Raw genomic sequence first — 27,007 nt, 5'->3', positions numbered from 1 at the left:
AAAAGGAAGTGCAAACGTTCAAGGCAGGCATGAAAAGCTAACTGGCAATTCCTTGGCAACCAAGCCAACATACTTTCTTTTTCATTACAGTATTACCCCTCATACAACAACAGGTGTCACACCTGCGGAGTTATTGTTAAAAGGCTGTCTCAGGACGAGATTGAACTTAATAATGTCAAATTTAGAGGCAAAAATGAAAAGGAATCAGGGAAGCCAGAAAATTAGACACAACTGGCATAGTCACGAGAGAAAATTTACCGTGGGAGAGCCGGTGTAAATGAAGAACTTCGAAGAAGGACCAAAGTGGTTACCAGGTGCAATGACTGTACCTCTATCTTACCACATGGAGGTGGAAGGCCGGATCATTCGTAAACATGCAGAGCATTTAAGAATGAGAGAGACAAATCATTGAGATTTGGTTCCACCAGTGATCATGACTGGGTATATGTTTCCTGTTGAAAATATTCAACGTAGGACTGACATGTCTGATGTTCCTGTAAGATTTGAGGATACAGAACTGAAAGTGCCCACTGAAGCACCTAAGGTTCAGGAAGCTCTGGAAAAAGAGGTCCCTGACAAAGAGTCTGAAGCTGTGGAGCTGCGACATTCCACATGTACCAGGAAACCACCTGAAAGACTGAACTTATAAATTCCTTACCCAGTGTAAATATTATGTTGCCTTTAAAAATATGTACTTGTAAATATAATATGTATAGCCAAATTAAAGGGGGAGGAATATTGTAATTATGGTTGTGTTTATTGTGTAATGCACCTTTAAGAATAATGCTTCTAAGGAAGATCATGTGATCTGTAATAACCAATAGGAGAGTAGCTCAGGCTACCACAGCAGTGTAGAGATAGATTTGGAGTTGAAAGCACATGTATAGTTGCTGCTGAGTATATTGTAAATAAACTTAATGTTTCCACCACAAAGTGCCTGCAGATCAACTTTATCAATAGCAGCAACCTGGCCCCTCCTTACAACAGCTATTAAGTCTATATTGTCTCTCCCTATTCCTTCTCCCAAAATACATCATTTTACAAGTAACATTTAATTTTATCTACCTATAATTTAAACTAGATTAAGTAATTCAGTAAAAGCCTGAAAATGATAAACTAGGTATAGATAGAATGGAAGAGAAAGTCCAGGAAAGAGCATTGCCCAAGCAGAGATGAGAGTTTATATTTGACAATATCAAAAACTCCTTGAGGAGTACCATCACAGGACACGAGGTTAGTGCTTAGTTGCTGGATATTACAATTGTCCCTTTTTCTCTCTCAGTTGGGGAAATTGGCTAACTGAAGAAATGTAATTATTAATTTAGTAAGTTGAAGCATGACAGGGTACCTCTGTCCTATCAGATGCACAACCACCTATGCATGAAGAGATCAACCTCTGAGTATCAAAGTAACAGCTGGCATCACTGCAGTGCATATCCAAGACTGAAAGCTCCAAGAAGAGCTTGCTCCAGAAAATGGTCACCCAGCAGCTTAAGGGTATGCAGACAGAGGTGGAATGGGCGACCATCAGACAGACAGCGAGGACCAGGCATGTAGTGCATGAGTCGCTTGAGTACAACTCACTCTCTAACTGGTATTCAGTTCTGAATATGAGTAAGGGCAATGGTTCCTCTGGAGATTACAGCCAGAGCCAAGGCCACAGCACCATGGGTAGCTTAGCTGTACAGGGCAGGAGGAGGAAGGTCAGAAAGCAAGCATGAAGGTTTCACTAGCTGGGTGAACAGGCAGTTGTTCCTGTGGCTGCAACTGCAATCTTGATTCCAGGGTGGTTATGTTGCCTCCCTGGTGCCAGGGTCAAGGATTTCAGTGAGTGGCTCCAGGACATTTTGAGGAGGTAGGATGAATCAGCAGAGATGGATGTCCATATCAGTACAAATATCATAGGTTAAAAGAGGGATGAGGTTTTGCAGGCGGATATTAGGAAGCTAGGAAAAAAAATAAAAAGTAAGATCTCTAAAGTTGTAATCTCCATATTATTCCTGGTGCTATGTGCTAGTGAATAAAGAAATAGAAGTATACTGCAGATGAAGGCACAGCTGGGAAGATAATGCGGAGGAAGGGATTTAGATTTCTGGGGCATTCAAACTGATTCTCATTGAAGTGGGACTTGTGTAAGCAGGATAGGGTGCATCTCAAAAGAGCTGGGACCAATATTGCAGTGGAAAGGTTTGCTACTGTTGTTAGAGAGGGTTTAAGCTAGCTCGGTGGGATGATGGGGACCTAAACATGAATTCAGATGGGAGAAAAGCAAATGGGAAAATGGAAGGTAGGAAATTGGTAAGCAACTGTGGAATGCAAAGGAAACAAAAGCTAGCAAATAGACAACTAAGGAGTTGTTCAGTGATTAGTGGTGTATACTACAATACACAGAGTCCAGTGAGCAAGATAGATGAGTCGAGGACATGGATCGACACTTGGATGTATGATATCATAGCATCAATTGAAAAATGACTTAATGAAGACAAGAATGTCAATACAACATTTCTGATGGGATAGAGAGGGGGGATAAAAACAAGGAGGGATAGAGTATAATATTAGTTGACGGAACAATCAAAGCTATGAGGAGTAAGGTTATGGTCAAAGTATCATCAAATGAGTCCATATGGGTTGAATTGAGGAACAAAACAGGGAAAATCACATTGCTGGGAATGTACTGTCAATGCCCCAATTAGTCAGAGGGAGATAATTGCGGAGAAGTGTAGAAACAGTAGGGCAGTAGTAGTCAGAGATTTCAACTGCCCTAATATTAATTAGGATGAAATCAGTGCAAAAAGTATAGAGAGTAGGGAATTCTTAAAATGTGGCTAGAAGAACTTTCTTAGCCAGAACACAGCCAGCCCACAAGAGGAAAGGTAGAGAGGTCTATAAATAAGTGACATAGATTTAAAGTAATTGACAGAGGATAAAGGGGAGTTGAGGAGAAATCTTTTCGTCCAGAGAGTGACGTAGGTCTAAAACGTAATGCCTTAAAAAGTGGTAGGCAGAAATTTTCACCATATTTTTTAAAATATTGGGATATACACTTGAGGTGCTGTAATCTAGAAAGCTAGGGACCTTGAGCTGGAAAGTGAGACTCAGTTGGATAGATCTTCATGGGCTGGCTTAGTCATAGTGGGCTGAATGGTCACCTTCTGTGCCATAAACTTTCTGTTTAGGAGAAGGATGGGCATTAAAAAGAGCAGAAGGCCCCTGATGACTGCATTTTTTAAAAACTGAAAGCCTCAGCTGTGACCATGTTCGACTGGGAGGTAAATGAAGGTTGGTACAGGTGCGTTAGTAAATGTCACTGCCGATTTCGCCCAACTTTTCCACCACTATCGCACATAGGGCTAGTGGAGGAATACCCAGCCCAAAGTGTGACTTTAAAATAATTAATTGTGGAAGGCTCAGTTTTCAGCAGCATTGAAAAGATATTGATGCAAATGAAAATCGGAGAATTGCAAATTGATGAACATAAACTAAAAAGACGAACAACTGGAAAACCAAAGAATGGAGTAAAGAGAAGCTTAGTGACCCAGCACTCCCAAAATGTAGCAATGAAGGAAATACAGATCTGAGAATTTAGCCCGATCTCTAACAGATGCTCGCTCTGAGCCTAGCTCAATGAGGCAGTGCTGAATTTCTAATTATTTGCATCATCAATTGGTTATAATAAAACAGCACTTCAAATGCTCACATGCTGCCCAATGCTTCATGGACATTATCTAAATTTAAAATACAATTTTAACAATCCCTCTTTTTGGTTAGGCTTCAGTTTAAATATTATGGATAATTTTAGTAAATCTGCAATTTTAGTTGGGACAATTAGAGCTCTAAGCATAGCTCCTCACTGGGAGTGCAGCACTGCTGACTTCATCTTTTGAATCTAAGCTGGAGATTTTTGCCTCTGCCCCCCATCAATCATCTTTAAAAATCACACAGTAAAAGAAGCTCCCATTAGAAAAATGAGCAGAGTATGTTCATGAGATCAAACAGGTCAAAGTACAACAGTGGGCATATGCTCACCTCATGATTTGAGAATCAAATAAATTTTCACTGAGTGCAATCGTTGCACAAGTCTCTAGTTTAAAAGCAGTAGCATAATACATAGGTTGTATTTCAGAATTGAGACATCACAAATAGCGTTTAGGCCATCAGTTAAGACCATTCCAATTGAATACACAGTAATTGTTTCTCTCAAATTCTGCATGAAACATTAATTAACAAAAAAGGAAACAGTATTTTATTATTCCTGCTAGTATTATGCAAAAAGAGAACAGGTTTATTGTGAATTTCCCTTTGCCACCTATATCTTTAGAATTGTGTCACAATGACTTTTAGAATGATATTGTTCAGTTGTTCAGATATCTTTCTTTTTTTTGCCCTTCAACCTGCAAAACATCTTACACTGGATTGGCTGGATAATTTCTTTGAATGAATATCATGTGATAAGATAGAAAATGTAGTTTCCTTACCCCAGATCTCCAAATTCTTGACCATAACACATGCTGTCAATCCAAAAAAGAACACTCAGACTGTAATTACAACAAACCTAACAGACTTGGCTTTCACTTTCCTCTTTTCAAAGCCACCAATTTAATGAAATGGATCTACTGTTCTCTGTGTAAAGGCTTAGTGCCGAACCTCATTATTGAGACCTGATATACTCTGATGGATGAAAGGTGCTTTTTCTCTTGCAACACCTATAGAGCCTCAGTCTCGGAACAAATAATTTAAGTCTCTAAAGATCCAACAGTCCTTTGGTCCTTGAGCTCTTTAAGACTAGCAAGAGTTTGTGTTGAGTATAATAGACTGCCTGGTTTATTATTTTCATGTAGAAGTTACATTTCTGTAACTGTTCCTGAGAAAGAATATACTAGAATAGAATGACTTCATTGAATGCATCTGTCATTGTGAATACAATGTCATAATTTTAATTGACTTCCGCATTTCACAAAGTATCTATGGGGCACACCTCCTCAGCATTTCTCCCACTCTGCTGCCATGACATCAGCGCAGGGTGGTTGTAAATAGGATTTCTGCTGAAGGTACAGTGGCAGAGCAGAAGCTCTAAGGATAGAATGCGAAAACTGGCAGCTTATTCAGTATGGTTAGATTTAAACTTATTTGAATAGCAGTGAACTAGTTACAATTAATACAATTCATTGCATTCTGTCACAAGGCCCACTTAAGATAATTTTCCATACAAGCACGTGACAAAATCAGCTGAACCACATTCAGTGTCCAGTATATTGGGTAATTTCTTTGAATGAATATCATGTGATAAGATAGAAAATGTAGTTTTCTTTACCCCAGGTTCTTGAGCATAACGCACGCTGTCAGTTCAAAAAAGAACACTTGGGCTGTGATCACAATAAATCTTCAAGTTAAAGAAAAAATCTTGTTTAGATTACAGCATGCCTATTTTTCTTTCAAGTTCATTAATATTTTTCAGATTATGTTTCCTGGGCTAGCATTCTTATAAGTAATATTTGATATTTACACAGTGGACTATTGTTGTACATTTGTTTCAGCAATAATCCCTGCAGAACTATCTGCCAAAGATTAGAATTAGCCAGAAGTAGGAGCTCAGGACAGGCTTCTTGTTTCCATATACAATAACCAATCCAATTCTTACCAGTTTACCTTCATAATACAACACTAATCCAAGTGCTCTTTGTTAAAGGGGGCCTGAATCTACTTTGATTCATGGCTGAAAATACTGAAGAGCATCAAAGCACAAATGAAAATATACTAAACAAGTAAATCTCTCATGAGTCATTTATTACTCCTTTGGCTCCTATTTACTGTTTGTTATTTTCCACTATTTCCCCTCATCAATTTAACCAGCAACATGATTATTATCTTTTTATTTTATAAGTGCAGCATATGGTTCAGGCTCCATGACATTTCCATAGGAAACATTTACACTCTTCATTGATTGACCTGTGTTTAGCTGTGCAGAAAGGGATAACTCATCCAAAATTCATTCTAATGATCAGTTCAAAACATATCAAGCTATTGTTTCCAGGACTGTCACTGACCTCATCTCCTCTGGAGATCTTCCTTCCACAGCTTCCAACCTGATAGTCGCCCAACCTCGGACGGCCCGCTTCTACCTCCTACCCAAAATCCACAAACAGGACTGTCCCGGCAGACCAATCGTGTCAGCCTGCTCCTACCGCACGGAACTCATTTCTCGCTATCTTGACTCCCTTCTCTCTCCCCTTGTCTAGTCCCTTCCCACCTACATCCGTGATTCCTCTGACACCCTACATCACATCAACAATTTCCGGTTCCCTGGCCCCAATCGCCTCCTCTTCACCATGGATGTCCAATCCCTCTACACCTCCATCCCCCACCGGGATGGTCTGGTAGCTCTCCGCTTCTTCCTCGAGCAGAGGCCCGAACAATCCCCATCCACCACTACTCTCCTCCGTCTGGCTGAACTTGTTCTCACACTGAACAATTTCTCCTTCAACTCCTCTAACTTCCTCCAAATAAAAGGTGTGTCTATGGGTACCCGCATGGGCCCCAGCTATACCTGTCTCTTTATGGGGTATGTGAAACATTGCTTGTTCCAGTCCTACTCCGGCCCCCTCCCACAACTCTTTCTCCGGTATATCGATGATTACTTCGGTGCTGCTTCATGCTCTCGTCGGGACCTGGAAAAATTTACTAATTTTGCTTCCAATTTCCACCCTTCCATCATTTTTACATGGTCTATCTCTGACACTTCCCTTCCCTTCCTTGACCTCTCTGTCGCAATCTCTGGTTATAGACTGTCCACCAATATCCATTACAAGCCTACCGACTCCCACAGCTACCTCGACTACAGCTCCTCACACCCTGCTTCCTGTAAGGACTCCATCCCATTCTCTCAGTTACTTCACCTCCATCGCATCTGTTCTGATGATGCCACTTTCAAAAACAGTTCCTCTGACATGTCCTCCTTCTTCCTTAACCTAGGTATTCCACCCACGGTGGTTGACAGGGCCCTCAACCGCGTCCGGCCCATCTCCCACGCATTCGCCCTCACGCCTTCTCCTCCCTCCCAGAAACATGATAGGGTCCCCCTTGTCCTCACTTATCACCCCACTACTAGCCTCCGCATTCAAAGGATCATCCTCTGCCATTTCTGCCAACTCCAGCATGATGCCACCACCAAACACATCTTCCCTTCACCACACCTGGTGGCATTCCGTAGGGATCGTTCCCTCCGTGACACCCTGGTCCACTTCTCCATCACACCCTACTCCTCAACCCCCTCCCACGGCACCTTCCCATGCAACCGCAGGAGATGCAACACCTGCCCCTTTACTTCCCCTCTCCTCACCGTCCAAGGGCCCACTCTTTTCAAGTGAAGCAGCATTTCACTTGCACTTCCCTCAACTTAGTCTACTGCATTCGTTGCTCCCAATGCGGTCTCCTCTACATCGGAGAGACCAAACGCAGACTGGGTGACCACTTTGCAGAACACCTTCGGTCTGTCTGCAAGCATTACCCAGACCTCCCTGTCGCTTGCTATTTCAACACTCCACCCTGCGCTCATGCCTACATATCCATCCTTGGCTTGCTGCATTGTTCCAGTGAAGCTCAACGCAAACTGGAGGAACAGCACCTCATCTTCCGACTAGGCACTTTACAGCCTTCCGGACTGAATATTGAGTTCAACAATTTTAGATCATGAACTCTCTCCTCCATCCCCACCCCCTTTCCGTTTTTTCCCTCTCCTTTTTGTTTTTTCCAATAATTTATATAGATTTTTCTTTTCCCATCTATTTCCATTATTTTTAAATGTATTTCCATCCATTGTTTTATCTCTACCTTTTAGCCTTTTTAGGTTCCTTCATCCCACCCCATCCCCACTAGGGCTATCTGTACCTTGTTCGTCCTGCTTTCTACCCTTAATTAGCACATTCCTTAGATAATATCACTGCCTTTAACACCTCTTTTTCCTTTTGTCTGTGACATCTTTTGGTTATCTCCACCTATCACTGGTCCTCTACCTGGCTTTTCTTGTCCCAACTCCCCTCCCCAACACTTAAACCAGCTTATATTTCACCCCTTTTCTATTTTTACTTAGTTCTGTTGAAGGGTCATGAGGACTTGAAATGTCAACTGTGTTCCTCTCCACCGATGCTGCCAGACCTGCTGAGTTTTTCCAGGTATTTTTGTTCTTGTTTTTGTTTTGGATTTCCAGCACTGCAGTTCTTTGCTTTTCTTTATATAGGTAGCTGCCTTAGCTATTGAAGATAGTACAGGAACGAGTGAGCCATTTAGAAATATACCCATGACTTTTTTGTGACCATCAAGATGAAGGAACTTAATGTTAAAAAATAGAATACCTTTCTATTTTAAACACCTGAGGCTGAATTTTCAATCACTCATGGGGGTGAGGCATGATCTGATGATGTAAGAACATAAGAAATAGGAGTAGGAATAGACCACATGGTAATGACCCAATGGAGCAGACAGGCTTCAACAAGAAACAGATAAACTTTATTACAGAAAGCTGTAGCAGGACTCGATCAGGACTCTCAATGTAAGCCCCACCTTTGCTTTCCCTCACTTAGGGCTCATTGATTAGAGGCTCCCAGAACATCACATGACCCCTGATAGACAGCAGGAGACGCTATACCTTCAGTTATTACACTTCCGCCTCCTTTAGTTTTTATACAATTTCTACTTACAGGGAAACATTTGAATATCCAACAACATATACATATATACTTCAGGTGATTAAAGATCAAGTCTCTGAGGTGCTCTTTTCATATGGCTAGAGCGGCATAGCTCTACCATTTGAGGTTCCTCAGCATGAGACACATCATTAGAAAGTGGCAGTTCTGGGTTTGGGAGCTGTACAGAGATTGTTGGGCATGTCTATTCTAGGTCGATCTGTCACCTCAGGAATTGACGGTTCAACATTAATCGCAGGTGGAATAGTTGGTTGTTGGAATGTCTCTCTAACAGGAGTATGATCTGCATGCTTTTGAATGATTCTATCTTCCACTTGTACTTGGAAAGATAATGGGCCAGCCTCTGAGACAATGGTTCCAGGAACCCAACAAGGCCCACTTCCAAAATTTTGTATGAATACTGTGTCACTTACACTGAATGTGCGAGCTTTACTGCACATATCATGATTCAATTTTTGATTACGCTTATTCTGTTCTACCTTCCCCTCTAAATTTGGAAACACCAGGCTTAACCATTACGTAGGCGGCATTTCATCAGTAATTCAGACGGTGTTGAACCCATGTCATATGATAACTGAGAAGAAAGCGGGTAAGTCAAGCCTCTTCTGATAACCTTTTCATACCAGACTTGAAAGTTTGTACAGCTGTCTTGGCTAAACCATTCAATGAGAGATGGCAAGGGCTATTTTAATATGTCTGATTCCACTCAGATTCAAGAATTTCTGAAACTCTGTGCTGATAAAGGCTGTATTATCAGAAATGACGATTTCAGGTAGGCCATGTATGCTAAAACAGTGACGCAGCTTCTTGATAGTGGCGCTCAATGTTGGTGATTTGACTTCATATATATCCATCCATTTTGAATGTGCATCTACAATCAACAAAAACATGGTACCTAAGAATAGTCCTACATAATCGATATGTAGTCTAACCCAGGGTTGACCAGGCCATTTCCACAGATGCAGTGGAGCTCAAACAGACCATTTCTGTTGTTGCTGACAATGAAGACAATGCTTGACCATACCTTCAATATCAGTGTCAATGCCTGGCCACCAGACATAATTTTGTGCAAGCATTTTTATCTTCGATATGTTTGGATGTGCACAGTGAAGCTCTGTCAAGAATGGTTCTCTACCTTGTGATGTGACAATAACTCTTGAACCCACAACAAAATTCTATATAGACAGCTTAACTCTGTGTTTCTATGGGATGGAATTTGACCACCCTTGCAAAACAAAGTCTTTGACTTTCGACAATATTGGATCTCTGTTTGTCCTTTTCTAATTTGCTTCACACACAGGTGAAGAATCCAGGAAATTCGGTAATAACACAATTTCTTGTGGAATAGGAGCATGTGCAATGCTATCTGGTAACAGGAGACAACTGAGTGCGTCCAGATTTGCGATGTGTAAGCAAGGATGGTGCATAAAGGTACACTCATATGCAAATAATATTGAAGCCCAACATTGTATTCTTGCTGATGCCATTGGCAGAATGGCCTTATCCTCACTGAATTAAACCCATTTAATTTTATGGCCCAACACAATGGTGAAATGTCATCCATGTAGATACTGGTGGAATTTCTTCACTCTGAATACCACCGATAAATTTTTTTCTAGCTGGGAATAACCCTTCTTTGCTGTGGAGAGGGTTCTCGAGATCGGGCTTTACTGATCCATTTTCCATTCTATGTGATAACACGGCTTCTGTATCATAAGTGAGAGATTACTATGAACTCTTTCAATGGATCATAGTGTACCAATAACCACAATGAATGCAATAGTATCTTTACTTTCACAAAGGCCTCTTCCTGTTGTGAATTCCACGGCCAACAGTGATTCTCTTTTAACAAGTGTAATGGTGCCAACATTGTTGATAGGTTTGGCAAGAAGCGGCTATAATAGTTGATCACCCAGGAAGGATTGAGTTTGGTTACATTGGATGGTGAGGGGGAATCTTTTATTGCCCGAGCTGTCTCTTCTACTGGATGCAAACCCATGGCGTCCACCCTGTGACCCGGTAAGTAACTTCTGGTGCTTGAAATGTGTATTTTTTCTTCTTTAACTGTATGCCAGCCTCCATGAACCTTCTTAGCACCTCCTCCAGGTTGGCCAAGTATTCGGTCTTGGTTGATCCTGTGATCAGAACATCATCTAGGTATACTACCACTCGAAGAAGTCCTTGCAAAAGACCCTCCATTGTTCCTTGGAAGATAGCACAGACAATACTCCAAAGGGTAGGCGAGTGTACCAATTAAGACTCATGTGTGTGTTAATAGTCACATATTCTCTCGATGTGCTATCCAGTTCTAGTTGTTGGTAGGCATGGCTCATATCCAATTCTGTATAGGACTTGTCTCCAGCCAGTTTTGTATATAAATCATCTATCCTTGGAATGGGGCATTTACCTAGTCTGGCTGCCTTGTATACAGCCAGTTTATAGTCCCCACAGATGCGTATGGTTTGGTCAGGTTTGATCACTGGAACTATGGGTGCTGCCCATTCCGAGAATTGGACAGGTTGAATAATGCCCAACTTTTCTAACTGGCACAGATCTGCATCCACCTTTTCCTTCAATGCATAAGGCACAGGCCTAGCCTTAAAAAACATGGTGTCGCCTGAGAATCCACATATATCTTGGCCTGCAAGCCTTTTAACTTCCCTAATTCATCCTGAAATACTGTGCTGTATTTCATGAGCAGTTTAGTAACTCTTCCTGTTTTCAGGTGAAATATCTCAGGCCAGTCAAGTTTGATCTTCTGTAGCCAGTCTCGGCCTAAAAGACTTCTCCTTTCACTATTATCACAGACAGCTGGGCTGTCTGTTGCCTGTAGGACACTGGTACTGTGGCGACGCCCTTTATCTGAATAGATTGTCCGCTGTATCTGTTTAGTTTAGCGGTTGTCCACTCCAGGTTTATTGGCTGTCTATCTTCATTAAGGGTATTTGAAAGTGTGCTCTCCCATAATCATAGTTCAGGCACCCATATCCACCTCCATTATTAGTCGCTTCTCATTAACTCGGATTGTGACAATGATAGGTTCGGTTTTTATAGCGGTTACGTTATACAGGAAATAAATGTTGGTATTGGCAGCTTCAGGTTCTGCTTTATTCCTTAACTCAATGCTGTTGGTTTGTTGCTTTATGGGCTGTTTTGACTTTGCCCTGCATTGCCTTAATACATGACCTTTCTTATGACAGTACTGGCATTCTGCCTCCTTGAATTTACAGGCGTCCAGTCCATGGTCGCCTCCACATCTATAACAACTTAATCTTGGAGTTGCTGCTGAAGTGTTTCTACTAGCCTTTTCATGTTTCTAACAGTGGGCATTGCATCTTGCTTCAATGCTGTGGGTGTGATTTTCATGCCACCCTGGGTGGTAGGTTCCTGCCCCACATGAAGAACAGTGCCTTGTTGTATGTGTTGCGAAGCCTGCGAGTCTCTCACAGCACTTTCAATGGCGAGGGAGATTTCTAGGGCACATTTAAAGTCGATGTCAACCTCAGCCAATAAACAGCACTGAACAGCGTTGTCTTGAACTCCACAAACTAATCAACCTCACAGCGTATCACTTAACATGCCCCTGAAGTCGCAGTGTTCTGTCAACTGCTCAAGGTTTGCTACATAGTTTGCAATCGTCTACCCTGGGGACCAGTTCTGGAATTAAATTTAAAATGTTGCATTATTATGGATGGCTTCGGCTGGGAGTGCGTTTTCATGAGGTCCACCAATTCATTATAGGACTTAGAATTGGGCGCGCTCGGGGCTGTCAGGCTGCAGGTGAGATTGTACGTCTTACTGCCACATACAATCACAAGGATTGATTTCTGCTTTTCCTCCGTGGTAATTTTGTTTGCTGCGAAATAAAATCCAAGGCACTCTACATACTGGTTCCAGACTTCCATATTCGCATCGTAAGGATCGATTCTGACAAAGAGTGGCATGACTGATGAGTAGTCTTTTCTTTTCCTTAACAAGGTGAGGTGCAGCATTGGAGCTATTTTACCCTCATTGCCAAATGTAATGACTTGATGGAGCAATCAGGTTTCAAGAAGAAACAGATAAACTTTATAACAGAGAGCTTTTCAGATGCTACAAGCTCGATCAGGACTCTCGTCAGGAAACCCCATCCCCCAGATTGTCTGCGCTTAGGGCTCATTGGTTGGAGCCTCCCAGAACATCACTTGACCCCTGATAGACAACAGATGAGGCTATACCTTCAGTTATCACAGGCCTCAACTCCATTTTCCTGCCTGTTCCCCAGAGACCTTAATTCCCTCAAGAGACCAAAGATCTGTCTATCCCAACCTTACATGTATTCAATGATGGAGCATCTACAACCCTCTGGGGTAGAGAATTCCAAAGATTCACCATCCTTTGAATGAAGAAATTTCTTCTCAACTCAGCCCTAAAGGAGCGGCCCCTTATCGTGAGACTGTGCCCCCATGTTTTAGATTTCCCTACCAGTGGAAATAATTTATCAGTGTCCACCCTATCAAGCCCCTTCAGAATTTTGTAGGTTTCAATGAGATCATCTCTCATTCTTCTAAACTCCGGAGCATATAGGCCCAATTTACTCAGTACCTGGGTGGCATGTCAGTCTTCTGGCAGCTCTGTGACATGCTGGAAATTTTAAAGAAAGGGTGAAGCCAGCATCCTGCATGTCTCCAATTAACTTGTTAACAGGCTGGAGAGGGACAGAATTAATTTTTCAAAATTAGTTACAGAAGAGTGAAAGGTCTGGGACACATTAGGAGCATAACATGGAGCCATTACTGATTGCTGCTGCAGATGAAAAATCTTGTATAAAAAAGGAATTGTTAAACCGAAGGGTGCTGGTTAACTCCGTTAGCCAGACAGCTAGCATGTGAACCAGATGAACACCTGCATAGGGTTTGAACCCCATTCCAGCTAGGGTAGGCTTGGGACCGGCCTCCTCACTTTACCCATAGTAAAACAAATCACAGCACTCGGCTGTGATTTGGTAAATAATCACCAAGGAACTACTTTCAGGAGGAGAACTGACATCAAACTGAGGTGCTCATTTAGTGGCACAAAGTTACCATCACAGAGTGGCTTAAGGAGTGAGTGTTTAAAGAGTTAAGTGGTCGGTTAGCTGCTGGCCTACTGCTTTCCAATATGCTCTATTCCACCAAGCAGTGGCAAGCCCAATCATTACTGCCATTTTACTTTTAAAATTGCTCTCCAGAACCAGCTCCCACCTCATCCTAATTGGACTCAGGCACACCTCCAGTCAAATTAGGACCTTTCCCTTTAAAAATTGGGTTGTGTCATTGACGCTGAAGCAATGCGGGTTTGAGACCCAGAAATTCCAGTCCCTGGTGTTGCCAAGTACTTTAATGAAAGGTATAAGGTTATCCAAATGCACTATGGTCTTAACCCTGACCTTGCCAAAAGCATTTCCTATTGCATCAGTTTATTTCTATTGTCAAAAGATTTATGCAGAAAAGAAAAAAAGAAGATTTGCATTCAGCTACTGGTTGTGCTTTTCACAACGTCAGGACCTCCCATTACAGTCAGTTAAGTATTGTTGTAATGGAAGAAATGCAACAGCCAATTTGTATGTAGCAAGGTCCCATAAACAGCAAAGAGATAATGATGAGATGAATGTTTTAGTGATAGTCTTTGTGGGGTAAATCATTGGCTGCCCCTCGATTTGCGGATGACGTGTACTCAGGGTGATGAGTTTCTGCCATGGGTCTTCATGGGTGGGATTTTCCAGTCCCACCCACCAGTGGGATCTTCCGGTCCCGCCAAAGTCAATGGACTTTTGGCTGGCTCGCTGCATCCGCCACAGCAGAACCCATCACGCCAGGGCCGGAAAATCTCGACCCATGTAACTGAACAGCCGATTCTTGACCTACAGACCTTTGGACAGATGAAGCTGGGCATCCCATGAGGTAGTGGGATCTGGAATAAAGCACTTTCTTCCTTTTCTTTCCTTCTCTGCCATTGATCTGCCTCATCACGTTGAGATGCGAAGTTTTATGCAGTTTGATGGACAGGTTGTTGCAATTCTGATCGATTGCTGGCAGACTCCTCCCAGGCATTAAGGTGAATGCAGCTGGACTTCAAGGAGAGTTTCAGACTGTCTTTAAAGTTTTCTCTTTGTCCTCCCTGGGGTACTTTGGCCATTTGAGAGTTGAGAGAACAAGACCTGGTGAAAGAAATGATTTAAAGCTATGTGGACTCAGAGCCAGTCCATTGAAGTTGATTTTGCAGTTTTGCCTGAATGCTTGTAGACCTGGCTTCAGCAAAGACACTGGTATTTGTTCAGTCCTTCCATTTAATCTGGAGGATGCAGTGGAGGCATTGTTGATGGAATTTCTCTAGAGCTCTTATGTGTCACTGATACACGGACCAGGCCTCCCTGCAGTACAGGAGTGTGGTGATAACAGCCATTCTGCACATTAAGACTTTTGTTGACTTGCAAAGGTCTTTGTTGTCAAACATTTTCTGCCATGGTTTGTAGAAGACTGAGCTGACGCAGCTGATCAAGTGTTGGATCTCCTTATCAATGTTGGCCTTTTGAGAGAGATGACTGCCAAGCTATTACTCCATGGGAGGCCCTATAGCAGGAGCAAGGAGCTCCCGATGCCATCGCTCAAGAGATCTTTGGAATGAATAAGCCTCTCCACCTCTCCAAAGTGGCAATCCATGGAGTAGGGAGGGATAAATATTGGTCAGGACACCAAGGAGATTCCTCTGCTCTTCTTTGAAATAGTGCAGTGGGTTGTTTTATGTTCATCTGAAAGGGTAAACAGGGCCTTGGTTTAATGACCCATTAGAAAGACGACAATTGTTCAGTGCTGCAATGCAGTGTCAGTCTAGATTTTATATTTAAGCCTCTGGACTGGGGCTTAAACTCACAACATTCTGAGCGAGAAACGTGAATGATACCATTGAGCCACAGCTGACGATTGAGGCTTTTCTGAGTTGTGATTGCAAATCTAGGATTAATTTTGTGCTATAATTTCACAGTCACACACATTTTTTCCAATTAATAAAACCCAAGCATTAAAACGGAGCTTCTTATTACACTACCAAAAATGGACCATAACTTTGTGCATTATTTTGCTTTTCAATCAATGTTAATCTCACTTGGTGCCTGCTGTCCCTCAATCATTGAATTCCCATATGTCCTTGAGTTCTCATTACTGACCATTATTACATGGTCATCTAAATCCTCATACTTTTTTCTCACAGTGAAAAAGAAATTCCATAAATGATGTAGTATCTCAAACCACTATCGCAATCTAGTATCACTACAGTCGCTGTTATGACAAAGTGAGAAGGGGCGAACTGGTTCCCCTCTATTCAACCTTCCCGGTTGGTCGCAACAAAGGTTTAAGTTTCTTTTCAAAAGGATATGCCTATCCAAATCAGAATGTATTTCAACTCTTTCTTGGACTCGAACTCAAGTTCTGTCGAAGGGTCATGAGGACTCGAAACATCAACTCTTTTCTTCTCCGCCGATGCTGCCAGACCTGCTGAGTTTTTCCAGGTAATTCTGTTTTTGTTTTGGATTTCCAGCATCCACAGTTTTTTTGTTTTTATCTCTGTGTTTAATTGACTGCCACTGCTCTTCAAGAAATGCCTACCTCCTTGAAGAAGTTCTTCAAGGAAGTTCCTCTCTGCGACAAGATTTCCGTATCTCTCTGTTGTCTCGCTCACCTTCCTTGCTTTCCATTTCCCTCCTAGTGTTTGACAAGGTGTTTACTAAAACCCGCTTTCACAACCATATCTCCTTTCTCAGTGACTGTCTCCATCTCCGACTTACCCCACGTGGATTTCAACTGAAATTCCACCCCTCATGTTTTGAACCCACCCAGGATTACAGGTATCTCCGGGACATAAAACGTTTCTTGGACTGCTGTTCCCGTCACATTCTGAAATCCACACTCAGTGCCATGCGCCGCCATATGAAGACACTCGACCTCTCCCTCCAGCAGCACCGCCGTACCCTTTTTCAAAGCTGTGCGTGCCCCCAGTTTCATTTTATCCTTCGGCTCATCCGACGCCTCAACAAGAAACTTTTTCTCTTTCTCTCAAGTGCTAAGGAACGCAAGCTCCAACAACTCATCGACACCAACACCCATCTAGGACCCTCCACCCCTGCCTGTCCCTCCGTCCCCACCCCATCTTCCAATCCCAACCCCAGCCGTGTATTCACTATACCCCCTGACCTTCCCCTCTCCGATGCTGAACGTTCAGTGCTCAGCAAAGGACTTAGTTTCATACCCTTACGCCCTCACCTCAATGAATTTCGGGCTCGGCATGATACTGAACTCTTCTTCCGCCGTCTTCGTCTCGGGGCTAACTCCTTTTGGCAGGAGTCCTCTCCCAGTTCAACGGATCCTTTTACCCATCTCCAATATTCTCCCTCCACCTGGACCCCTCCCTCTGGATTCTTACCTTCTCTCGATCTTTTCATTGAGAACTGTCAGCGCGACGTTGGTCGTCGCAATTTCTCTGCTCCTCTCACCCATTCTAACCTGTCTCTCCCTGAACTTACTGCACTCCATTCTCTCAGGTCCAACCCTGACATTGTCATCAAACCCGCTGACAAGGGTGGTGCTGTTGTTGTCTGGCGCACTGACCTCTACCTCGTGGAGGCTGTGCGTCAACTCGCAGACACTTCCTCCTATCTCTCCCTGGACCATGACCCCACCACTGAACATCAAGCCATTGTTTCCAGGACTGTCACTGACCTCATCTCCTCTGGGGATCTCCCTCCCACAGCTTCCAACCTGATAGTCGCCCAACCTCGGACGGCCCGCTTCTATCTCCTACCCAAAATCCACAAACAGAACTGCCCCGGTAGACCGATCGTCTCAGCTTGCTCCTGCCCCACAGAACTCATTTCTCGTTATCTTGACTCCCTTCTCTCTCCCCTTGTCCAGTCCCTTCCCACCTACATCCATGATTCCTCTGACACCTTACGTCACATCAACAATTTCCAGTTCCCTGGCCCCAACCGCTTCCTCTTCACCATGGACGTCCAATCCCTCTACACCTCCATCCTCCACCAGGATGGTCTGAGGGCCCTTAGCTTCTTCCTCGAACAGAGGCCCGAACAATCCCCATCCACCACTACTCTCCTCCGTCTGGCTGAACTTGTTCTCACGCTGAACAATTTCTCCTTCAACTCCTCTCACTTCCTCCAAATAAAAGGTGTGGCTATGGGTACCCGCATGGGCCCCAGCTATACCTGTCTCTTTATGGGGTATGTGGAACATTCCTTGTTGCAGTCCTACTCCGGCCCCCTTCCACAACTCTTTCTCCGGTACATCGATGATTACTTCGGTGCCGCTTCATGCTCTCGTCGGGACTTGGAAAAATTTATTAATTTTGCTTCCAATCTCCACCCCTCCATCATTTTCACGTGGTTCATCTCTGACACTTCCCTTCCCTTCCTTGACCTCTCTGTCTCAATCTCTGGTGATAGACTGTCCACCAATATCCATTACAAACCCACCGACTCCCACAGCTATCTCAACTACAGCTCCTCACACCCCGCTTCCTGTAAGGACTCCATCCCATTCTCTCAGTTCCTTCGCCTCTGTCGCATCTGTTCTGATGATGCTAGCTTCAAAAACAGTTCCTCTGATATGTCCTCCTTCTTCCTTAACCGAGGTTTTCCACCCACGGTCGTTGACAGGGCCCTCAACCGTGTCCGGCCCATCTCCCGCGCATCCGCCCTCACGCCTTCTCCTCCCTCCCAGAAACATGATAGGGTCCCCCTTGTCCTCACTTATCACCCCACCAGCCTCCGCATTCAAAGGATCATCCTCCGCCATTTCCGCCAACTCCAGCATGATGCCACTACCAAACACATCTTCCCTTCACCCCCCCTTATCGGCATTCCATAGGGATCGCTCCCTCCGGGACACCCTGGTCCACTCCTCCATCACCCCCTTCTCCTCAACCCCCTCCTATGGCACCACCCCATGCCCACGCAAAAGATGCAACACCTGCCCCTTCACTTCCTCTCTCCTCACCGTCCAAGGACCCAAACACTCCTTTCAAGTGAAGCAGCATTTCACTTGCATTTCCCCCAACTTAGTCTACTGCATTCATTGCTCCCAATGTGGTCTCCTCTACATTGGAGAGACCAAACGTAAACTGGGCGACCGCTTTGCAGAACACCTGCGGTCTGTCCGCAAGAATGACCCAAACCTCCCTGTCGCTTGCCATTTTAACACTCCACCCTGCTCTCTTGCCCACATGTCTGTCCTTGGCTTGCTGCATTGTTCCAGTGAAGCCCAACGCAAACTGGAGGAACAACACCTCATCTTCCGACCAGGGACTTTACAGCCTTCCGGACTGAATATTGAATTCAACAACTTTAGGTCGTGAGCTCCCTCCCCCATCCCCACCCCCTTTCTGTTTCCCCCTTCCTTTTTTTTCCAATAAATTATAAAGATTTTCCTTTTCCCACCTATTTCCATTATAAAAAAAAAACCCCACTAGAGCTATACCTTGAGTGCCCTACCATCCATTCTTAATTAGCACATTCGTTTAGATATTATCACCAACTTTAACTTTAACACCTATGTGTTCTATTGTACTATTGTCGTTGACATCTTTTGATGATCTGCTTCTATCACTGCTTGTTTGTCCCTACAACCACACCCCCCCCCTCCACCTCTCTCTCTATCTCTCCGCCCCCCCACACACACATCTTAAACCAGCTTATATTTCAACTCTTTCTTGGACTCGAACTCAAGTTCTGTCGAAGGGTCATGAGGACTCGAAACGTCAACTCTTTTCTTCTCCGCCAATGCTGCCAGACCTGCTGAGTTTTTCCAGGTAATTCTGTTTTTGTTTTGGATTTCCAGCATCCGCAGTTTTTTGTTTTTATCAGAATGTATTTAACTATTTAAGCTGTGAGCAATAAGGAGACAATCAAACAAGGTTTTCCTGAGTCACTAAACCAGAGAAAAACAATAAAAATGCGAAGTCAAGTATTCAGCCCTCATGCAGTCATTAGGGCCTCCTCCCTCGCCCATCCCAACCACACACACACGCACACACACACGCACACACACAAACAGGTACCAGAAATAAGGGGAGTTAGAGGCCAATAAAAGAAGGGTAAAAGACTACACTGTTAATTATCCTTCGATTGTCCTTGAAGTGTAGATGTTAAATGCTGCAGCTGATTTAGGTTAGCTGGCTTCTTGGATGCAGTCAGATGTGGAAGATGTTGCAATTATTATGAGACCACTGTTTGCTCATAACTTTCTGGTAGAGTAGGTTTTTCAAACCGGGCAACACAATTATTCCAAAAGAGAGAGAGAGAGAGAAGAAAAAAGAACAGCCTTCAGAATGAAGACACTCTTGACATTACCTGTGTCACTTGCAATCTCTCTCTGGTAGCTGAGCTGCCTTGCCTTGAAATACTTCACCCATTGTGTATTTCCAAGAGGTTTTGGGCGTGTCTGACTGTGGCAGCCTTTGTTTCAAAATCCAGTACTTTGTGTTTTTAATGTCTCTTCCTTAGATAGTTACGAGCTGTCTGGATTATAGGAAATGTCTCTCTCTTCATATTCCCCTGAGCTGATTTGTTTGTTTCTCACCTTCACCTTGGAAGGTGACCTTGCATTTTTAAGCAGTTTGCTCTGTCTCAGTTCAAATTTCAAAATTTCCAGTCAATTGAAAGTTGGAAAATCGCATTTTTAAAAAATAAAGGTGCGCTGCCTTGTGACAGTGGAAATCAAAGGCACATTTCATGGCCATAAATGCCATGTGAATACAAATGGAACAAGTGGAATGGGAAGTATAATTGCCAAATTGTGTAATGACCAAGATTTTTACTTGCCCAGAAATATGATTTGGATGTTCAGATATTTCAGCACCCAAGCTGCAATCTAACAGAAGACTGATTACTTGGAGCTAAATGCTGTTCTCCTCATCTGGAATCCTTATTCTGTTATATGTTGCTGACTGATCGCTTCTGATTTTACCCTTTCGTTAATTTGCCTTCTTGTTATTGGAGGTTTCCCCTTCCACTCCCATTGGCTTCAGTTTTACCATTCATTTTATTCTGACGTATGAGAGTCATGTACTTCATGACTTTGAACTTTGAAAGTCTTCTTCCAATCAATCTCTTCTTCTCCAGGTAGTGCTCTCAATTATTTGAGGGTTGAAACCTTGGGTGCAAAGCCAGAACTATCTCAAATATACAAGACTGTTCGTAGGGAGCTGTGGATTTGGGATACAATGGAAATAAACCCTCAGACCACCACAAGCTTTAAGTGCCCATGAGAAATTGGAGATAAAATAAAGCACCTGCTTGTCAGTCACATTTCAGATTCTAACAGCAGAGACCAATTGAGAACCATAGACTCTTTTTAATTGTTACCATCAGTAAGGGATCATGCACAGAATTGATCAAATTTGGCAAAACATCTGGCTTTATGTGTGACAACATTTTTCTTAAAGGGACAGGCCATGCAAATTCAAATCATCTGAATCAAACTAAAATTATTTTCATTTCAATTGGATCAAATTCAGGTTCATTCAAAATGTTAGATTGATTAAAGCTTATTCCAGTAGTGAATCTCCATTTTTTCTTTCTACTGTGCATGTTAAGTATGATAACAGCCTGTTCACAAGCCAGGCCCAACACTCCACACATTTAGATTCATAAATATGCAGTATTTTTAACAAAGCAATATGTGATCATAATTAAACGTAAATGTTCCATGATTTAACAAATTACAAATGTGGAATAGATTTTCAATGTGTAAGACAGTTCCTTTCACTTTCTCCTGAGCACTGAATGCAGCTTTCTCCCATCCACAGCTAATTGCTGTTCACAATCAGTTCATACAGGAAGTCAGCATGAAATTATCAGCTCTCAGCAAAGTCAAGCAAGTCACAGTATGTGGAGTTTATACAAGCCTAATGTGAAGCCCTGTTTCATAGTGCTAACAATGAGAGGTGGGAGCTTTTACTTTGAAGTCTGATTCATGGGAGCAGCCAACTTGTACAGGCTGTTAACACTTCAACACTTAATGACTTTGTAGCTGTAATACAAAATGGGGTTACGGTAAAGGAGTTTTTTTATTCATGTGAAGTGGAAATTAAGTAGGAGTATCATCATTGTGTGCAGTGCCTCTCATATTACAACAGCTATATGTACTTTGATTTCACTGTAACAACACTCTCCTACCATATAAATATGCAAATGTCAGCTGTTACTGATGATACTGATTTGATCAAATTCATCCCTGAAGGGCAATGTAAACAGAACAAAATAATAAACACAAACTCTAGACATTTACAAGCTAAAGTATTTGTGGAATTTTTATTATATATTTGATGTTTTAGTAAATTGTGGCCAATGAAATCAAACCTGGTTGGTTAATACAACGTGAAACCCCAACTCTTCAAATGCACATGGGTATAATTTGAGTTGACTAATTTTACAGGTAGCATTTTTATGTGGTGCCAATGTTTGTAATCCAATGCAGTTTATGAAAGCCAAGCTAGATTGAAGTCTCACTGGATTTATGGGCTTTTCTGCGATGTTTTGTTAAACACAATGGATATTTGTAATGCAATTGGGCTATTTGTCATGAGTGCAACTTTCTGAAGTGAGTGGATTAAAGCAAAGATATTCTATCCTGTTTACTACATTTCAGAACTTGTTCTATATTGTATTGTGGTCAATTCTTAATTACGGGATGTGAAATTACTGTGGGCAGAATTTAGTCCTTGGCCGGCGGGCAGGCTCCACCAGCTTGGCGGCAGGCTGGCAGCCAAACCCCGCCACTGAAATGGGACTCGCTGCCATTTTGAGAGGGTGGGCCAATTAAGGCCCGCCCAGCGGTCTGCCCGACAGGAAGCACTATGCACTTCCTGTTCCGGGGTGGGGAGGGAATCCCCAACTGTCAAAGTACGCTCTTTCACGCATGCATGCGAAAGAGCACACTGTTCCCGAGGCAAAGTCCTGTCTCAGGGAGTTTAGTGAAAGGTAAGTAAAGCCAAAAATAGAGACATTTTAAAATGATTAACATGTCCCCTCATGTGACAATGTCACACGGGATGGGACATCTTAATAATAAACACATAAGATTTATTAAATTTTTACAAAACGGTAATGAAACTTCATCTCACCAGTGGATGAAGTTTCATTAATAATCTACAGGCCGCTGGGGCTCCTGGCCTGCCTGCCAACCTTAAGGTTAGCTGGGCAGGGCATTGAACTATCTTAATTGGCCATTGACAGGTCGGCCGACGGATAGATGATTTCGCTGTCTGCTCGCCTTCCTTAAGATTTAAATGGCCCAGAATGACGTCGGGGATTCCTCCCAACGTCGTTCCACGTCATTTTCCCCTCGGCGAGTGGGCCCCACTCCCAAATCGCCAAGGGGAAAATCCTGGCCTGTACCTATATAAACTCTTTGCCACTGTCAAGTCTGAGAGTTACGTTAACGGTATACAATTCACCTGTAAAATGATAGCCTGTCATTTAAAAAAATGACAATGGTGCCACCCATCAGTGACCTTGTGATGATGAACCATCAAAGAAGGGACAGGGATAGAATTCCTCTTTGACCGCAGCAGAGGGGAAGAAAAATAAGCAATAATGCACTCAAACTTCAGTTGTGGCTGAACATTAGCTGGAAGTCTTGTTTAATCAGTTATTTGTGTGTATTTTCATCTAGGAATAGGAATAGTTGGTTGTCCAAAAAAATAGAAAATAGAATAACAGTATATATTGTGGGGTCGGATACTTTGCCAAACATCCAACATCATTTTGTATAAATTCCCTCATTGGTATTAGCCTTGGTTTGTATCCAATATATGTGATTATTATTGCTTGCTTACTGATCTAAAATGAACATTATCAATTAATTATACAATGGCTCTGATTTTGGTTTTGTGATGGGCTGGGAGAAGGGTACAGTGAGTGGGGGCCAAAGGGAGGTTTCTGATAGCAAATGGGAAACTCAGAAATAAGTGCAGCACATCCGTCAGTGAATTTTTAACTCAGCAGCCTCACTAGCATTTCACTTCCAGGTTTCCTTATCAATCAATTGCAACAGCTGTGATGTGGATCATCATGACACAATCTCAACTCCAGTACAGTACTGAAAGCATCAATCCAAAAATCCAGCTTGAAAGAGTTTGGAATTGGGAAAGGAAGAGAAGGAAGTGGCAGAATGGAGTCCAGATGGGCAAAGCCTATGCCTTGTTTCAGGGATGCCTTCCTGAATGTGGCGTAGGGGGCAATGAGGAGTCAGAGAGAGAGATACTCTTTCTTCCCAATGGGAAGAAGAAACCCGAAGCAGAGATCAAAAAGGTGTGGTTGGAAGTGGCACAGGAGGTCTGCAGCAGGAGTGGAGTCCCATGTTTCTGAAATCAGTGTAGAAAGTAGTTTAATGACCTAACCAGGCCAGGAAAGTGAATAAGGTGGCACAATCACCTACACCCTGCCATGTGCATCACCCAGGCCCTCATTCTGCCTTGACAAGCTTACTCCAGTACATCACTCCTCACACCTTGCAGATGGACCCATCCTTCACTTTCAATGCATTTGCCCATAGGTAATTGGGTTTTTAACCCAATAATTCAATCACCAGTGAGAAAGAGCAAATAGTGGGAAAAGGGACAGGAATGGAGAGTCTGAGTTGAAGGTGGCAGTCTTTTCCAAGCTCTGCTCAGCTAGACTCTCCACTGGTTGGAGTCTTACCTAGCACAAAGGAAAATGAAAGCAAAATACTGCGGATGCCGGAAATCTGAAACAAAAACAGAAAATTCTGGAAAAAATCAGCAAGTTTAACAGTATCTGTGGAGAGAGAAACAGAGTTAACATTTCGAGTCCATATGACCCTTCTTTAGAGCTAAACAGAAGTTGAAATGTGATGAAATTTATACTGTTTAAGGGGGGTGGAGCAGGTGATGCTGGACAGAAGGCCAGCGATAGGTCGGGGCAAAGGAGAGATTGATAAAGATGTCATGAATTAAAGGACAAAGGGAGCATTAATAGTAGTGGTACTGGCTAAAGGAGGTGCTGAACGTGGTATAAAGGTAAGGAAGCAGACTGTGTTAATAGCAGAACAAGGGTAAGCACTCGGTGAAAGAACAACACGGAACAAGTAACAGAAAGCCCTTTTGGGGGTGGGGTGGAGAAATAAGAATAGAAAATGGGATTAAAAGGGGGATAAAAATGGTATAAAACAATGGATAAATTAATAAAAATAAAAATAAATAAAAATAAAAATAAGTGGATAAAAAGTAAAAATGGATTTTGAAAAAATGGATTTAAAAAGGGGTGAAGATAGAGGAGACGGTTCATGGCCTGAAGTTGTTGAGTTCAATGCTAATTCCGGAAGGCTGTAAAGTACTCATTCAAAAGATGAGGTGCTGTTCCACCAGTTTGCATTGGGCTTCACTGGAACATTGCAACAGGCCAAGAATGGACATGTGGACATGAGAGCAGGGTGGTGTATTGAAATGGCAAGTGACAGGAAGGTCTGGGTCATGCTTGCAGACAGACCGAAGGTGTTCTGCAAAGTGGTCACCCAGTCTGCGTTTGGTCTCAGTAGAGGAAGCACAAAGGAAGATGGTTGTGGTTGTTGGAGGTCAGTCATCTCAGTTCCAGGGAATCACTGCAGGAGTTCTCAGTGCTGTCTCCTGGTCAAGGTAGGCTTCATCAAAGAAGCATAGAAAAACTTAGAAAATCAATGACTTCTTTCCATCATAAGGTCAAAATTGGGGAAGTTTGCTGATGATTACACAAAGTTCAGCACCACTCACAACTCGTCAGGGACTACCTGTCCATGTACAAATGCAGCAAGACCTGGACACTACCCAGGCTTGGGCTGACAAGAGGCAAGTAATGTTTGTTGTTACAAGTGCCAGGCAATGACCATCTCCAACAAGAGAGAATCTAACTATCGCCCCTTAACACTCATTGGCATTACCATCACTGAATCTCCCACTGTGAACATCCTGGGGGTTACCATTGACCAGAAAGTGCACTGGACTAGCCATACAAATGTGGCTACAAGAGCAGGTCAGACACTGGGAATCCTGTGGCGAGTAACCTACCTCCTGACTGCCCAAAGCCTGTCCACCATCTACAAGGCACAAGTCAGGAGTGTGTTGGAACACTTGCCTGATGAGTGCAGCTCCCACAACACTCAAAAAGCTTGACACCATCCAGGACAAAGCAGCACACCTGATTGGCACCACATCCACAAACATTCACTCCCTCCACCACTGATGCACAGTGGCAGCAGTGTGTACCATCTACAAGATACACAGCAGGAACTTACCAAGACTTAGACAGCACCTTCCAAACCCAAGGCCACTACCATCTGGAAGGACAATAATTGCTGGCCTAGCCAGTGATGCCCACATCCCATGAGTGAATAAAATATCGACACAGATGCTGTACCTCAGGGCCAGGTGATGGAGAGGTCAAACATTAACAAAAGCACACAATATGTCATGCCTTGACAGGTTTTCAAATAGAATCAACACAGTAGTGGAGAGATTTGAGGAATCATCTCAAGCATGATAGGGTTATGTTGAATGTTACAGGCACCAATGCTTTTTTCTATGCATGGAGATATACCATCTCTCACATCCCCAACTATCTATCCATCATTCTCATTCACCCTTGTCCTTATGTAATGTCATGTTTCTCCTTCATAGTTACCCTCACCACTGGGAATCTCACGCGTACCTGCAACACAGATCCTTTAGAAGTGGAAACCAGCTGCACATTGGTAGGGTGGAAGCTCCTGCACATGACAGATACTCCTGGTTGTTCTGGGAGTGCAAGGAGTGCCATGTGTTTGCACCTGCGGGAAGTCAGCAAGAGTTGAAAAGCTGAGCACCCACTGACATCATTGGTAACAAGGTTGAAATAATTGCCGAGCCTTGAAAAACAAGCCATCAGTTACCTGCCTAATGCATAAATGGGGAGCGGATTGGACAATCCTAGGTATGGCTGCGGAAGAACCTGGAAGTATCCGGAGGCAAAAACATTGAGGGCTGTGGTGACTTTGACAAATACTGGTAAAGCATGGCCACTGGGTCCAGCAGGATGCATGTCTTCTAGGAGGCTGCAGATGTCTGCCACTGCCTGATATGACATCCTGAGTCTCCTGACTCACAGCTGTTCAGACTTGGCAAGGCCTATAATGGATTGTAGCTCCTGTAATCTGCACCTCTCAGCTTGTCCTCTCTCTGATGGTTCTTTCTCTGATAGTCCTCTCTATCTTTGCTGGTCCTCTCTCTTTCTGCTGATAGTCCTCTCTCTG

This window comes from Carcharodon carcharias, chromosome 4 (genome assembly GCF_017639515.1).
Source record: "Carcharodon carcharias isolate sCarCar2 chromosome 4, sCarCar2.pri, whole genome shotgun sequence".
NCBI lineage: Eukaryota > Metazoa > Chordata > Chondrichthyes > Lamniformes > Lamnidae > Carcharodon > Carcharodon carcharias.
The sequence above is the reverse complement of the archived record's forward strand: the minus strand, read 5'-3'. Positions refer to the sequence as shown.